A 14228-nucleotide genomic window follows, 5' to 3' on the forward strand; every position below is an offset into this window, starting at 1 on the left:
TACTTTGAACAGTACCCTTCCGAAAAGTTCCCTAAGAACCTGCCATTCCCTTCTGTATTGGTGTAACATGTGATGTGTAGTTGCCTTTGTAAATGGTAAGTCCCTGGGCTTGTTTGGCTGTCTTGGTGACTATGGGGTATTCCTTTTTCCAGGACTCACATACTGTGTGGTCTAATGTTATATTAGTGTATAGGCTAAGGAAACATTCTTCAGCATCGTCAGGAATGTTAAGTGGTACTATCCCTAGGTGTGGGCGGGCTCCTGCACACGCATAGCAGTTGGACTTATTCACTTTCCGTGTCGTTTTGTACCCACTCTAACCAGACATTATGGTCCCCAAATCCGGTTTCTACGGCCATAGTGTCTTCCAATCCTGGGTCAGCCATGGCCATCATATTTTTATGCATCTGTATTTGGGGTCGCAACATGTTTATCTGTCTCTCGGGGTTCAACTTTCTCCATTCTTGGGAGCCTACCATATCTATCTAGTTTGAATTTTCCCATTCCTCCGTTTGCTCCCCCATGGGTCCCTAATATGTATGTGTCTTGGTCTGTTTTACTAGGGTTTTCTATGGCGAGGCTCAAGCCTAATCCTGACAGACCACATGCTTTCCTTGATAGTGTCATTCTAGTTAGAAGTGACTTTCCATTAACTGGTTCCCGACCGCTGGCTGTGTTTTTAGGCCAGCGGTCAGGGTCCTTAAAACCCGAGCCATAGACTTTTTACGGCTTGGGTTTTAACTTGCTGCCCACGTGATCGGGCAGCTGAATGTCGGGTCTCCGGCTGTCAGTGACTGCCGGGGACCCTGAGGAGAAGATAGAAGCAGCTTTTGTTCACGGCGATCACCACCTGCTGAATGTAAACAGCGGGCTCTCTCCTCTGCTCTCCGTCTCTCCTCTCAGTTGTGGTTTTCTGAGAGGAGAGACAGAGACCTGTGGAGAGAATAGATACAAACAGTTACAGTGAAAAAAATATTACATTACATTGTAACAAACCCCCCCCCCCTGTTTTTATTAGTTAGTGTTTATTTCAATTTCTATAGTAAATGTCATAAAGAAAAAAATAATAATAATTATAAAAAAATAAAAATAAAATTTGTTACAAAAAACTGTTATTAGAGAGGAAACGTATTAGAATGGCGTGCAAACTTTACAGCGCAGAGCAAGCTTATGCTATTTTGTGCCCTGATTCAGGCAGTGACACAGGAACCGTTACAGAAGCGGAAATATGTTCTGACGAACCTACAAGTACTGCTTCGGAAGCTTCCACAACAACTCCCCCTATGGAAGATGCCGCTGTTGCCGAAGCCACAGGTGCAACTGCGGGAACTAGTAATCCCATAGTACCGCCAATTTTTGGGGATCCTGCAGCAAACTTTATCCCTCAGGTGCCCCAATTTATGTCAACTCCAGGCATAAACATTGACACCACGAATTTTGTCCCACACATTTTTTTTCATATTTTTTTTACGGATGAGCTTTTAGAATTAATTGTGGACCAGACTAACCTTTTCGCAAGGCAGTTTTTGACAGAAAAGCCTGCATGTGGTTATGCAAGGGTCTGGTTTCCCACCAATGCCCGCGAAATTAAAAAAAATTTAGGACTCATTCTGAATATGGGCATTGTAAAAAAAAAAACGTCCACCCGTTCTTATTGGGCAGCAAGTCCTATTCATGAAACCCCAGTTTTTTCATCAATAATGTCCCGGAGCAGGTATGAGGCATTAATGCGTTTCCTGAATTTTAGTAATAATTTAGAAAGCATGCCAAGAAGTGATCCTGGGCACGATCGCCTTCACAAGCTGAGGCCCTTTATTACTGCGCTAAGATTCATTTCTAAAATCTTACACTCCTGACGTGAACTTGAGTGTGGATGAATCCCTTGTAAATTTTAAGGGGAGATTGTGTTTCAGGTAGTACATACCATCAAAGAGAGCGAGATATGGCGTAAAGCTATATAAAATATGTGAGGGCAGAGACCGTGAAATAAATCCCCCAGGATGCCCACAAAATCTTGGTGTCAGTGGAAAAATCGCCTATGACCTTATGCAGCTGTTCCTTCAAAAAGGCTACAGAGTATACACTGACAATTTTTATTCTAGTGTGCCACTTTTCAAAAGCCTTCACGCTGACAAAACAGGGGCCTGTTGGACGGTTCGCAGAAACCGCAAAGGATTGCCACCACAACTTCTCTCAATGCGCCTGGCAAAGGGGGAATCAATTGCTTTCGCAAGTGATGAACTTCTTGCACTTAAGTGCAATGATCGGAGAGAGGTTTTTAAGCTGAGCACTATACATGCTGACACCAAGGTCACTGTCAGAGAGAGGCGCTACAGCGGAAAGAGAGAAACTGCTCTGTATTACAGAGTACAACAGGTTCATGGGTGGTGTCGACCTTTCAGACCAGGCTCTCCAACCTTATTTGATCAACAGGAAAACTAGAGCCTGGTACAAGAAAGTGGCAATTTATCTGATGCAGGTTTCTACTTTCAATTCCTATATAATATTCAAAAAGGCCCAGGGAACCATGACATATCTGGAATTCCAAGAAAAAATTATTGAACATCTTTTATTTGAAGGAGGGGAAGTAGGACGCCATGAGTCAGAAGATGTCAAGAGACTCATGGAGCGTCACTTTTCACATCCTGTCCCTGCCACTGAGACGCAAAAGTATCGTCAGAAGAGATGCAGAGTCTGCCGAAAACATGGCCAAAGAAGCGATTCACGTTTTTATTGCCCCTTTTGCCCTTCAATACCAGGACTGTGTAACTACCCATGCTTTGAGACCTACCATACAGTAGCAAATTACTGAATTAGCGAAAGCCAAAATAGGGAGGGATTCCTTATGCGAAAGTGAACCTGTCAATGATAATTCTGGGGGGGGGGGGGGGGTTGGGCTTTACATCTGTAGGGAAAACTTTTTTTCTTTCTTCATTCTCACTATACCCCTAGATGAATATCTTCAGGTCTGTGATAATACATAATGTCATAAACATTTTATATATTTTATCATATCTCAACAAAAATCTGAAAGGCCTAGGTACAAACTATAGCAATAGGTAAAAACCCTGTGGGGTCTTCTTTCCCAGATTGGGTCATTTTTAAGTGTATTTTTTTATGATCCGACATCAGGGCCTCTGCAAAGACTCTCTGGTGCCTAAAAATCAGAAACAGTCATCCTTAGGCCAAATTGGACACCTTTAGTTTGAGGCCTTACCAAGTGCCCGTAAGATAACATACACCAACATATTTGGTATCCAAGCAATCAGAACAAATTCAGAAATAAATCTAGAGGCATGCAAAAGTAAAAACATTATTTATTTAAAAACTTTGACACAACAAATTGAAGAAAACTTATTTTTTGTCAAAATTTTTTTGCATTTTTGTAAAATTTTGAAAAAAAACAAAAAATAAAACCTCTAGTATATACCACCAAAAGAAAGCCCTGTTTCTGCTGAAAAAAACGATACCAAATTTGTAGGGATACATTCGATTCCAACAACGTTATAACCAATTAAATAAAGACCTAGTGAAACTGCTAATTTTGCTTTGGTGATTAAGGCCTAGAATGCATGCAGGTGGAAGGGGTTAAATTTTGCGACTTGATAGAGGAATATTTTGCCTTCCCAAGGCAAAAGGACCCTATGAAGCTAAGTGGTAAGTACCATAGAAATGTAATCCTCATTATCACCAATATTGATGGAAAATTAAAATTATTGCTTCCAAAACTACATTTTAAAATGGACTTTATTCTTTAACATAAATAGGGCTCAGTCCTAGTGCTGGTTTACAGCACCGCTCACCCACCCATCTGGGGAAAGAGGGGCCAAATGTTCTAAAATCAATGTTATTTCCTACAAGCTGATGTCAGCCAAAGTAAATTTGTTGTAATGTCGCCAATGAAAAGATCCTTCATACAAACACAAATAATTCCAGACTTATTTCTTTAGGCCTTGAGTAATTCCTGTCTCTTGTACATCCCATGAACTGTCCCAGAAAGTTGTGTAGATAATGTTCAGCTACTACTGATCTTCACAGCATATAATTCTATTCAATTTCTCTTTTCACCTGACTGACTTTAGTCCACACATTTATTTTGACAGGAGAAGTATGATACTTTTCTGGGTGTTCCTGAGCCCTGATCCAAATAAAATTCCTGTAGGATTAAATCCTGTCATAACTTGTTGATACACAGGTGCCTAATAAATACCACAGTCATCCAACCTTACATGATTTAAAATTGTATTCCGCAAATCCAATAGGTCGTCTTTTTACATATAGATATATCTTAGCTGACACAAAAAGAATTTAGATGTAAAGTTATAGTACAGCGTATTGCAGGGTGAGGCATAAAACTACAAATCTGGCATCCCTCGCCTGCTGCCTACTCATACCTCCCAACCGTCCCGGGCGGCCGGGGTATGTCAACTGTATCTGGACGCAGATACAGTTGAACCCAATGCTGAAGCAGGGAACCATCAGTTACAAATGATCTGGCCGGGGATTCCGCTCCTAGAGGAAACCCCTGAGGTCACTGTTTATATATGGACATACATGTCAGGGGCTCATTGATTTCAATGGTAATGGAGACATTGCCCCTGGTTTCCGTTTGTCTCTTTTGTGGACCGGATCAGTCGTTTTGCCGGAAGCAATAGCGTAGTCGACTACGCTTTTGCTTCCGGCAAAACGACGGGTCCAGTGTACAAAAGAGGAAAACGGAAACCAGGGGCAACGGCTCCGTCACCATTGAAATCAATGGTGATGGAAGCGGAAACCTCTGGTTTCCGTCGGTGTTAGTTTGTGTCTGCTCAGGGTCCCATTCTGATGGAAACCTCAGATGTAACGTCAGAAAGGGACCCCAACACAGATGTGAACAGAGACTTAGAGGTTAGTGTCATACAAATTCTGCATCCTATAATCCAGGAAGGCAGATAATCCGGCAGTTCTTTCAGCATAGAACTGAAATATATTGTAAATTTCATATAACCAGATGTAGGATATTATTTGTATTACAGTAGCGTAGTAGCACATAACCTTACAAATAAGCATTATACATTTTTCAATGACTAAACAACAGTTTAGAATATCTGATGATCTGACACCCAACCTATTAAATATATATTGTCTCTATTTTGCAGACATCCCGGTTCTCTCAGTTCCTGTGGTTTGTCTCTTACATTTTGTGAGAAGTTGTCTATGGAAGATTGGCAAATTCCGTAAACTTAACGTCACGGAGCCTCGTATTCACATCAAAAGACAAAAAAAATTCAAGAAAAAGTCAAAGCATGTGAGGAAACAAGGCCGACAGCCGGTGGATGTGACAATTAATATGCCTTCATGTGACAAAGTCACCAAGATAAAGATCCTTCATCCACACATACAGGATCCCAGGCAGAACCCGCATGTCATAATCGATATGCCGGACTATAACCAGGTGGATATACCATCAATCCCTGAAGACATCATGGAGCCTAAAGTGTCCTGGCTGCAACAGACATGGCAGTACACTACCAGCAGACTGAGGTGGCCCAATTTTATATCCAACATGTGGGCAGCAGCATGGTACATGATCAACCATACCGTAACCAGCATGGTGATCTCTTCAAACATGCTCGCTTTCTATGCACAGTCTCAGCTACAAAGTATTACATCCGGAGCTGGTGACACTCGTTGCCCATCACCCAGTGACGATCTGGAATTTTATGATGCTCTGGAAGAGGGAACTCTAGAAGTGACTCTGCAGTCCAATCTGAATCCGCCTTCATCTGTGTGATGCTCATCTACGGAGAGAGGCTAATGGGGGAGAAATGAAGAGAGGACCTTTCTAAGAGAGTTGGTTGTGTAATCTGTCAGAGATCTGCTGGAGAACGGAGGAGCACAGACAGAGGAGGTGGATGATCCAGATGATAGCAGTTCGAAGGAGTTGTGTGTCTAGGATGAAAGGACAGAGACTGCGTCTTGGACCAACATGTCAGCAGCACAGAGGGACCTTTGCACGTGAGAGGATATACTTTATAATAGCAGAGGCCACAAGTTTTGGAGAGGAATCCCCCTCCTCTTCAGGCTCACAGAAACGAAAAACCACAGTTTATAGATGACGTGGAAACCAACAGCATTCTCCATGTCTACCTTCTCATGTGCACATATCTTGTGATTAACCCCTTCCCGCTTTTGGGCGTGACTGTACGTCCAGATACAACGTGCGTTCCCGCACAAGAGCGTACAGTCACGCCCTGTAGATAAAGCGAGCACAGGAGCTGTGCGCGCTTTATCTACAGCAGCTGTCAGCTGTTATACGCAGCTGACATCCCGCTGCAATGGCTGTTACCGCCGATCGCAGTCATTTAACCCCTTCAATGCGGCAGTCAATGGCGTCCGCCGCATTGAAGTGGTTGACAGAGGGAGGGAGCTCCCTCTGTACCTCCAGGGCCCCCCCGCGATAGATCGCGGGTGGCGATGGTTGCTATGGCAACCAGGAAGCCATTGCTAGGCTACCTGGTTGCCCAGGTACGGAAGCCTATTAGGTGCTGCCCCAGGCAGGACCTAATATGCTAACTGTCAGATGATGAATGAGTTACAATACACTGCACTACATAAGTGTATTGTACCGGGGATCAGAAGACCAGATCTTCAAGTCCCCAGGTCAGTGTAAAAGATAAAGTGAAAAAAGTAAAAAAAAAAAAAATGTTCAAGAAAAATAAATAAATAAAAGTTTAAACAATAAATCGCCCTGTTTTCCTGATCAGCTCCTTCATTATTAGAAAAAAATGAAAAAATGAAAAAAAATACATACATAATAGGTATCGCCGCGTTCGGAACGGCCTGATCTATAAAAATAGCACATTATTTTTACAGCACGGTGAACACCGTAAAAAAATTCAATAAAAAAACAATGACAGCATTTTATTTTTTGGTCATCTTGTCTCCAAATTTTTTTTATAAAAAGTGATCAAAAAGTTGCAAGTAACGCAAAATGGTACCAATAGAAACTACAGTTTGTCACGCATAAAACAAGTCCTCCCGCAGCGATATCAACTAAAAAATAAAAAAGTTATGGCTGTCAGAAAATGGCGACACTAAAACATGATTTTTTTTTTAGAAAAGAGTATTTTTATTGTGGGAACGTAGTGAAACTTAAAAAAACGATATAAATTTGGTGTCGCTGTAATCGTATCAACCCACAGAATGAAGTTAACGTGTTGTTTATACTGCACGGTGAACACTGTAAAAAAAAAAAAAAAAAAAAACGTGATAGAATGGCTGTTTTTTGGTTTCCTCATCTCCCCAAAAATGGAATAGTCATAAAAAAAAAAAAACGCATGTACCCCAAAATGGAACCAATAAAAATTACAGCTCTTTCCACAAAAAAACAAGCCCTTACACAGCTCCGTCAACGGAAAGATATCACGTTATGACTCTCAAAACGCAATGATGCAAAATGATGACTAATTTTTTAGGTCCAGTAGAATTTCACTAAATACCCCACATCATCATTTGCTGGACCCCACAGGTGGACCCTGTAGACGCAGCGGAGATGAGGAAACTTTAGGGCCTTGTGCGGCTTTATAGGGCTAGTGAAGAAGTATAGGGCTAGTGAAGAAGTCAAATATAAGGCAATACTGGAGCGCAGATAATTTGTATAATACCCAATAAACCCGGCCTGTGTATAAAGGATAGGTTCAAAGCGAACCCCACCAATTCATGGATTATTCATTCACCCCATTATTACATCATCCTATTATGACCTGATGCACTCCGCCCAGCTTACATATGCCCTGATGTACTCCGCCCAGCTTACATATACCCTGATGTACTCCGCCCAGATTGCATATACCCTGATGTACCCCACACATATTACATATACCCTGATGTACTCCTCACATATTACATATACCATCATGTACTCCGCCCAGATTACATATACCCTGATGTACTCCTCACAGCTAACATATGCCCCCCACATTATAAGCTGAAATACCAGTAAGACACCAAGCAAAATCTGTGCTTCAAAAGTCAAATGGTGGTCCAACTGAGCCTGGCAGTGTGCCCAAACCGCAATTTATGACCACATATGGGGTATTACTGTATTCTGGAGAACCCGCTTAACAATTTATGGGGTGTGTGTCTACGGTGGTACAAGCTGGGCACAACACATTGGACACTGAAATGGAATATCTGTGGAAAACAGCAATTTTCAATCTGCAACATCTATTGTTTACTCATTTTTACAAAACACTTGTGCGGTCAAAATGCTCACTACACCCCTAGATAAATTCTTTGAGGGATCTAGTTTCCAAAATGAGGTAATTTTTCGGGAGTACCACTGTACTAATACTATAGCTCAATGCAACATAGTGTCAAAAAACGAATCTTGTAAAATCTCCACTCCAAATACTAAATGGCGCTCCTTCCCTTTAGAGCCTTGCTGTGTGTCCAAATAGCAGTTTATGACCACATGTGGGGTATTTCCCTACTCTGGAGAGAATGCTTTACAAATGTTACAGTGCTTTTTCTCTTTTATTTGTTGAGAAAATGAAAAATTTTGAACTAATGCTACGTGTTATTGGAAAATAATGTAATTTTTCATTTTCACTGCCCATTTGTAATAAAATCTATGAGACACCTGTGGGGTCAAAATGCTCACTACACCACTAGATGAATTCCTCAATGGGTGTAGTTTGCCAAATGGAGTCACTTTTGGGGAGTTTCTACTGTACTGGTACCTAAGGGGCTTTGCAAAAGCGACATGGTGCAGAAAATCCAGCAAAATCTGCTCGCCAAATGGCGCTCCTTCCCTTCTGAGCCCTGATGTGTATTCATACAGTGGTTTATTACCACATATGGGGTATTTCTGTACTCTGAAGAAGTTGCTTTGCAAATGTTACAGTGCTTTTTCTCCTTTATTTGATGAGAAAATGAAACATTTTGACCTAAATCTACGTCTTAGTGGAAAAAAAATGTAATTTTTACTGCACAATTCTAATGAAATCTATGAAACACCTGGGGAGTCAAAATGCTCACTACACCCCTAGTTGAATACCTCTAGGGGTGTAGTTTCCCAAATGGAGTCACTTTTGGGGGGTTTCCTTGTCTTTTGCACCACAAGACCTCTTCTAACCTGACATGGTGCCTGAAATATAATTTAAGAAAAGGAAGGCCGAAAAATCCACTAGGTGCTCCTTTGCTTCTGGGGCCTTTGTTTCAGGCCCGTAGCACACTAGGGCCACATGTGAGATATTTCTAAAAACTGCAGAATCAGGGCAATAAATAGTCAGTCGTGTTTCTCTTGTAAAAACCTTCAGTATCACAGGAAAAATGGATTAAAATGGAATTTCTGCAAAAAAAAATGACATTTGCAAATTTCCCTTCCACTTTGCGGCAATTCCTGTGAAACGCATAAAGGGTTAAGAAACTTTCTAAATGCTGTTTTGAATACTCTAAGGGGTGCAGTTTTTAAAATGGGGTGATTTGTGGGGGTTCCTAATATATAAGGCCCTCAAAGCTACTTCAGATCTGAACTGTTCCCTAAAATAATTGCCTTTTGAAATTTTCTTGAAAATATGAGAAATGGCTGCTAAACTTATAAGCCTTGTAACGCCCTAGAAAAATAAAAGGATGTTCAAAAAATGATGCAAACATAAAGTAGACATATGGGAAATGTTAACTAGTCACTATTTTGTGTGGTATTACTATCTGTCTTACAAGCAGATAAATTTGAATTTAGAAAAATGCAAATTTTTGCAAATTTTCTCTACATTTTGGTGTTTTTCACAAATAAATATTGAATTTATCGACCAAATTTTTCCACTAACATAAAGTCCAATGTGTCACGAGAAAACAATCTCAGAATCGCTTGGATAGGTAAAAGCATTCCAGAGTTATTACCACATAAAGTGACACGTCAGATTTAAAAAATGAGGCTGTGTCATCTGGTCTAAAAGTGGCTGCGTCCTTAAGGGGTTAAAGTGATGAATACAGCTGCATATCTGGGGAGATTAGAGGAGTCTGGGAAAGCTGGGTGAGCCAGTATTAGTTAACAAGCTTTCCTAGAAACAGATACAGTACATACACAGTGGAGTTACATTATTATGACCACCAGCTAATATCCAGAGTAAACGGCGTGTGCAGCACAGATAGCAGCTAGACTGGCTGGGAGTGACTCTATAAGTGCTGGTCGGTTGTCTCAGGTATCTGAAGCCATGCTGACTGAAGTGCACCCCACATTTGCTGGAGGGTGCGTGGGGGAGGGGGATCCATGGAGTGAACAAGACAATCGAGATCCCACAGATGCTCAATTGGGTTCAAGTCTGGCGAATTAGGGGGCCAGGTAAGTACTTGGAAGTCTTTGTTGTGCTCTTCCAACCACTGTCGGACATTTCTAGTCGTGTGACATGTCGCATTGTGTTCCTGGAAGATTCCATCTGTCCGAGGGAAGACAAACAGCATGTATGGGGGGACGTGATCTGCAACGATGGATGCATTCCCAAATCGGTTCAGAGCCTTCCACATGGATGAGTGGGCCCAGAGAATGCCATGGAAAAATTTCCCCAGACCATAACGCTGCCGCCACCAGCCTGTGTTCTTCCAGCAATGGTTGCAGGGTATTTGTTATCTGATGTTTCTCTCCTGACCAGTCAACGTCCATCCGTTCGATGAAGCAGAAAACTTGACTCATTGGAGAAGGCGATCCTTTGCAAATCATCGGTGGTCCAATTCCGATACTGCCGTGCAAATTGAAGCCTTTTTTTCAGATGAATCGTTGTTAGCATAGGAGCAGTGACCATCCGTTTGCTTCGGAGCCCCATATGCAGTCGGGTTCGCTGAACTGTTGTTTTAGACACACGTCTGGTAGCCCCCACGGTGAGCTGCTCCACTATAGCATGTTGTTTAGCCCTCACGCACCTTCATAGTCGACGTTCGCCTCTCACATCAATAGCACGTGGTGCTCCGCAGTTTCCACGTCGGTTATTACCAATGGTGCCATTTGTCCCCCCATGATACACTTTCACCACAGCAGCACGCGAACAGTTCACAAACTGCGTTGTTTGAGAAATACCGCCACCCTTATCCGAAAGCCAATAATCATCCCTTTCTGCAACTCAGATAAATCGCCTCTTTTACCCATGGCAACAATGATGATATGTGTTCAGACAGCCTATCACACACCTTATATACCCACCAAGCCAGCCCACGACACATCACTTCCTTCATGGGCTACGCGCTGCCAACGTCGAAAGGAGGAGGTGGTCATAATAATGTGACTTGACTGTAAATATAAATACATAAATACATACAGTACTGTGCAAAGGTTTTAGGCAGTTGTGGAAAAAAGCTGCTAAGTAAAAATGCTTTCAAAAATAGAATTGTTAACACCAAATATTGATTTGATCTGGATTTCTATTTTGTTCATTCACTTTGTATTTTGTTAATTGAAAAAAATAAAAACTATTAAGGGTGTGCTCACATCAGCTTCCGTTAATGGCTTCCGTCAGACCTTTCCTTCGGAGGAACCCATCAACGGAAAGGAATCCATTAACGGGTCAACTGCGCTATTGTTTCCGCCCAAAAAAACGGAAACCTTACATAACGGAGACAACCGGAAATCATTAGCAACGAAAATATTACCATTGAAATCAATGGTAATGAAAACAGAAGCTATGGTTTTCATTTGCCTTTCCGTTAATGGGTCCCTCAGATGGAAAGGTCTGACAGAACCCATCAACGGAAACCGAACGGTGATGTTAACACACCCTAACACTTCTATTTTTTAAAGTATTCTTAGGCCGGATTCCCATGTAGCGTAAACGCTGCAGAATTTCCGCAACTGAATTGTGTGCGGAAATTCGACAAAGCTTACAGTAGCAGAAAAGTGGGTGAGATTTAGGAAATCTCATGCCCACACTGCGGAAGAAAAATGCAACGTAAACGTTAATAACTTGACCTGCGGTGTGGAATTAATAATTTTTTTTTGTTGATTTTCCATTGCAGGTTTTCCCCATTGAATTAAATGGAGATGCAAAGCCCACAAAAGAAAGCGGAGCGTTGCAACTTTTGCGGCGTGATCGCAGTGTTTACGCCGTAAAAAATCGCAACGCTCCTTCTTCCTGCAGTCCAGCCTCCTAGGATGACGTTGCATCCCATGTGACCGCTGAAGCGTCACATGGCGTGAAACGACATCCAGGGAGGCCTGAGCGGACGTCAGAAGAGGGAGGGGGTAAATGTGAACGACTTTCTTCCGCAGCTGAATTTCTATCCGAAAAATCCCACCACGGTGTGGTGCGATTTTTCGGACAGAATGTCCTGCGGGTTCCAGGTTGGACATACTGCAGAATTTTTACGCAGCGTATCCATCCCGTGGGAACCCGGCCTTACTTTGCAGCCTTTTTCCACAACTGCCTAAAACTTTTACACAGTACTGTATGTACATGTATATATATATATATATTCCAATATTCTTCCAAATTCATCACCAATTGCAAGATCTCTGCTTGTAGTTATTAAATAGGAATCTTCATTTTTTATTTCCAGTGAATAAAAAATCTCTCCTGGTCATGTGATGGACACACAAGTACTCGGCTCAATAGGAGACACAGCTCTGATAAACATATTGTAACTGGAATCATCCCTACACCTGTATGTCCATCACATGACCAGGATACATTTGTATCCACTAAATAAACAAGTAAACAATGAAGATTTCTGTTGAATGACAGCAAGCAGACCTATTGAAAAATCTGAGTAATAAATACAGTATCTTTGAAAATTGTATAACTGAATAACATTTCTTTCCTAAAACCGGAATACCCCTCTAAGTGAATGGGGTGGAGCTGCAATACCAGACACAGCCCATTGACAAGAGTGGCGCTGTTTAAGGAAAATAAGCAAACTCCTTTTTCTAATTTCATACAATCCAGATATTAACCTGAGATTGGTTTTCTTGCCAAACATGAAGGTGTTTTCCTAAATTGTATTCCACGTGGATAGAACAGATACAGTTGTATGTGTTCTACTAATGGTAAATCCAACACCCACAAATATTACAGATAAGTATAAGCCCTTGACTCGTCCTCTTCTATCAAGTTGCTAAAACACTCTATTTAGTCATATTTTTATTTCTATGTTTCGGGGAAAGAGAAGTAATATAACCATAATGGACATGGGTGCTATTAGAGATCGCATTAACGGATTATCACACAGTTTTCTCGCCGCTAATGAAAAATCGGCCTAGTTTTGCAGTGATACAGGCATGTAGGATTTGTACGTACTGTATGCATACTTCTGAACCATCATGGGACTCCACACTGCTGCTAGGTTTCTCCTAAGCTGCTGCAGCAACGTATTATGGTCCCGAATTTCATGATCATAAAAAACTTCTGCAATTATACATGAACGCAGATAGCGGCTTCTTAGTTGTACATGCTAATACATTAACACTAACAACGTAATGCACTATATGATGTGTGGCATGAACAATGAAGTAGAATTACACATGGAGCCATGATATACAAAAGACGTCGGAATTCTTTGTATTCCTTCCCAAGCCTTGTCACGTGTTCTGTGCAGCAATACAGAGCCAATCCCTTCAATCCTGCAGGGACTATAGAAGTGGTTTAGTATTCTGTCCTTCTAGGCAGTCATGTATATGGACACGTCAGAGATCATTTCTGGAAGGAATGTGCTCTGTAAACACTGTAGATGACCTCATGGCTAAAAATCTATGGTAATCCTGGTGTAATGGTATAGTCAATGGTAATGTTGATATTTTACATATGAGGTGTTACATATATCTATCTAATATACATACTAGTATGGCTGGGCAATTAACCAAAATTCAGCGCTATTAACCAACATCATCTTGCACGATTCTGTTTCTTGAATTCTTTTTTTTTTTCTTCCTGATTTCAACTGTACCTGCATCCTCAGGACGCAGATAGATTTGAATCCAATGGTAGAGCAGGAAGCCATATGGTCCCTGCTCTACTATTCACTATGTATCCCTGGACGCTCATGGCTTGGCGCAGACAGGCGCGAGGCAGTGATGTAATCGCGCCTGTCTGCGCTGAGCCACACAAACCAGAAGAGCAGAGGGATCTGCACCACTCGTCGTTGGAATGTGGTTAGGTTAGTATTTTATCAGGCACTATTGGGGCTGTGTGGGGGTAGCAATGGAAGCATTACACTGTGTGGGGGAAGCTGATGCTGTCTGTTGGACCCTGTATCTAAGCTTA

The 14228-nt window shown here is 41.7% G+C and overlaps 1 long non-coding RNA gene across 2 annotated transcripts in view; it reads right to left on the reverse strand.

Moving 5' to 3' along the window:
• The window catches only part of LOC142661945 (uncharacterized), a 60086-nt gene that overhangs the window by 27788 nt on the left and 18070 nt on the right, over nt 1–14228 (reverse strand). The window contains exon 4 of one of the 2 annotated variants that reach the window (XR_012850842.1): nt 4795–5793. The exons of the other annotated variant lie outside the window; for it this stretch is intronic. This is a non-coding gene — a long non-coding RNA (uncharacterized LOC142661945). Of the gene's footprint in view, nt 1–4794; nt 5794–14228 lie in introns of those variants that run through there. 2 annotated transcript variants of the gene reach the window in all.

This window comes from Rhinoderma darwinii, chromosome 10 (assembly GCF_050947455.1).
Source record: "Rhinoderma darwinii isolate aRhiDar2 chromosome 10, aRhiDar2.hap1, whole genome shotgun sequence".
Lineage (NCBI taxonomy): Eukaryota > Metazoa > Chordata > Amphibia > Anura > Rhinodermatidae > Rhinoderma > Rhinoderma darwinii.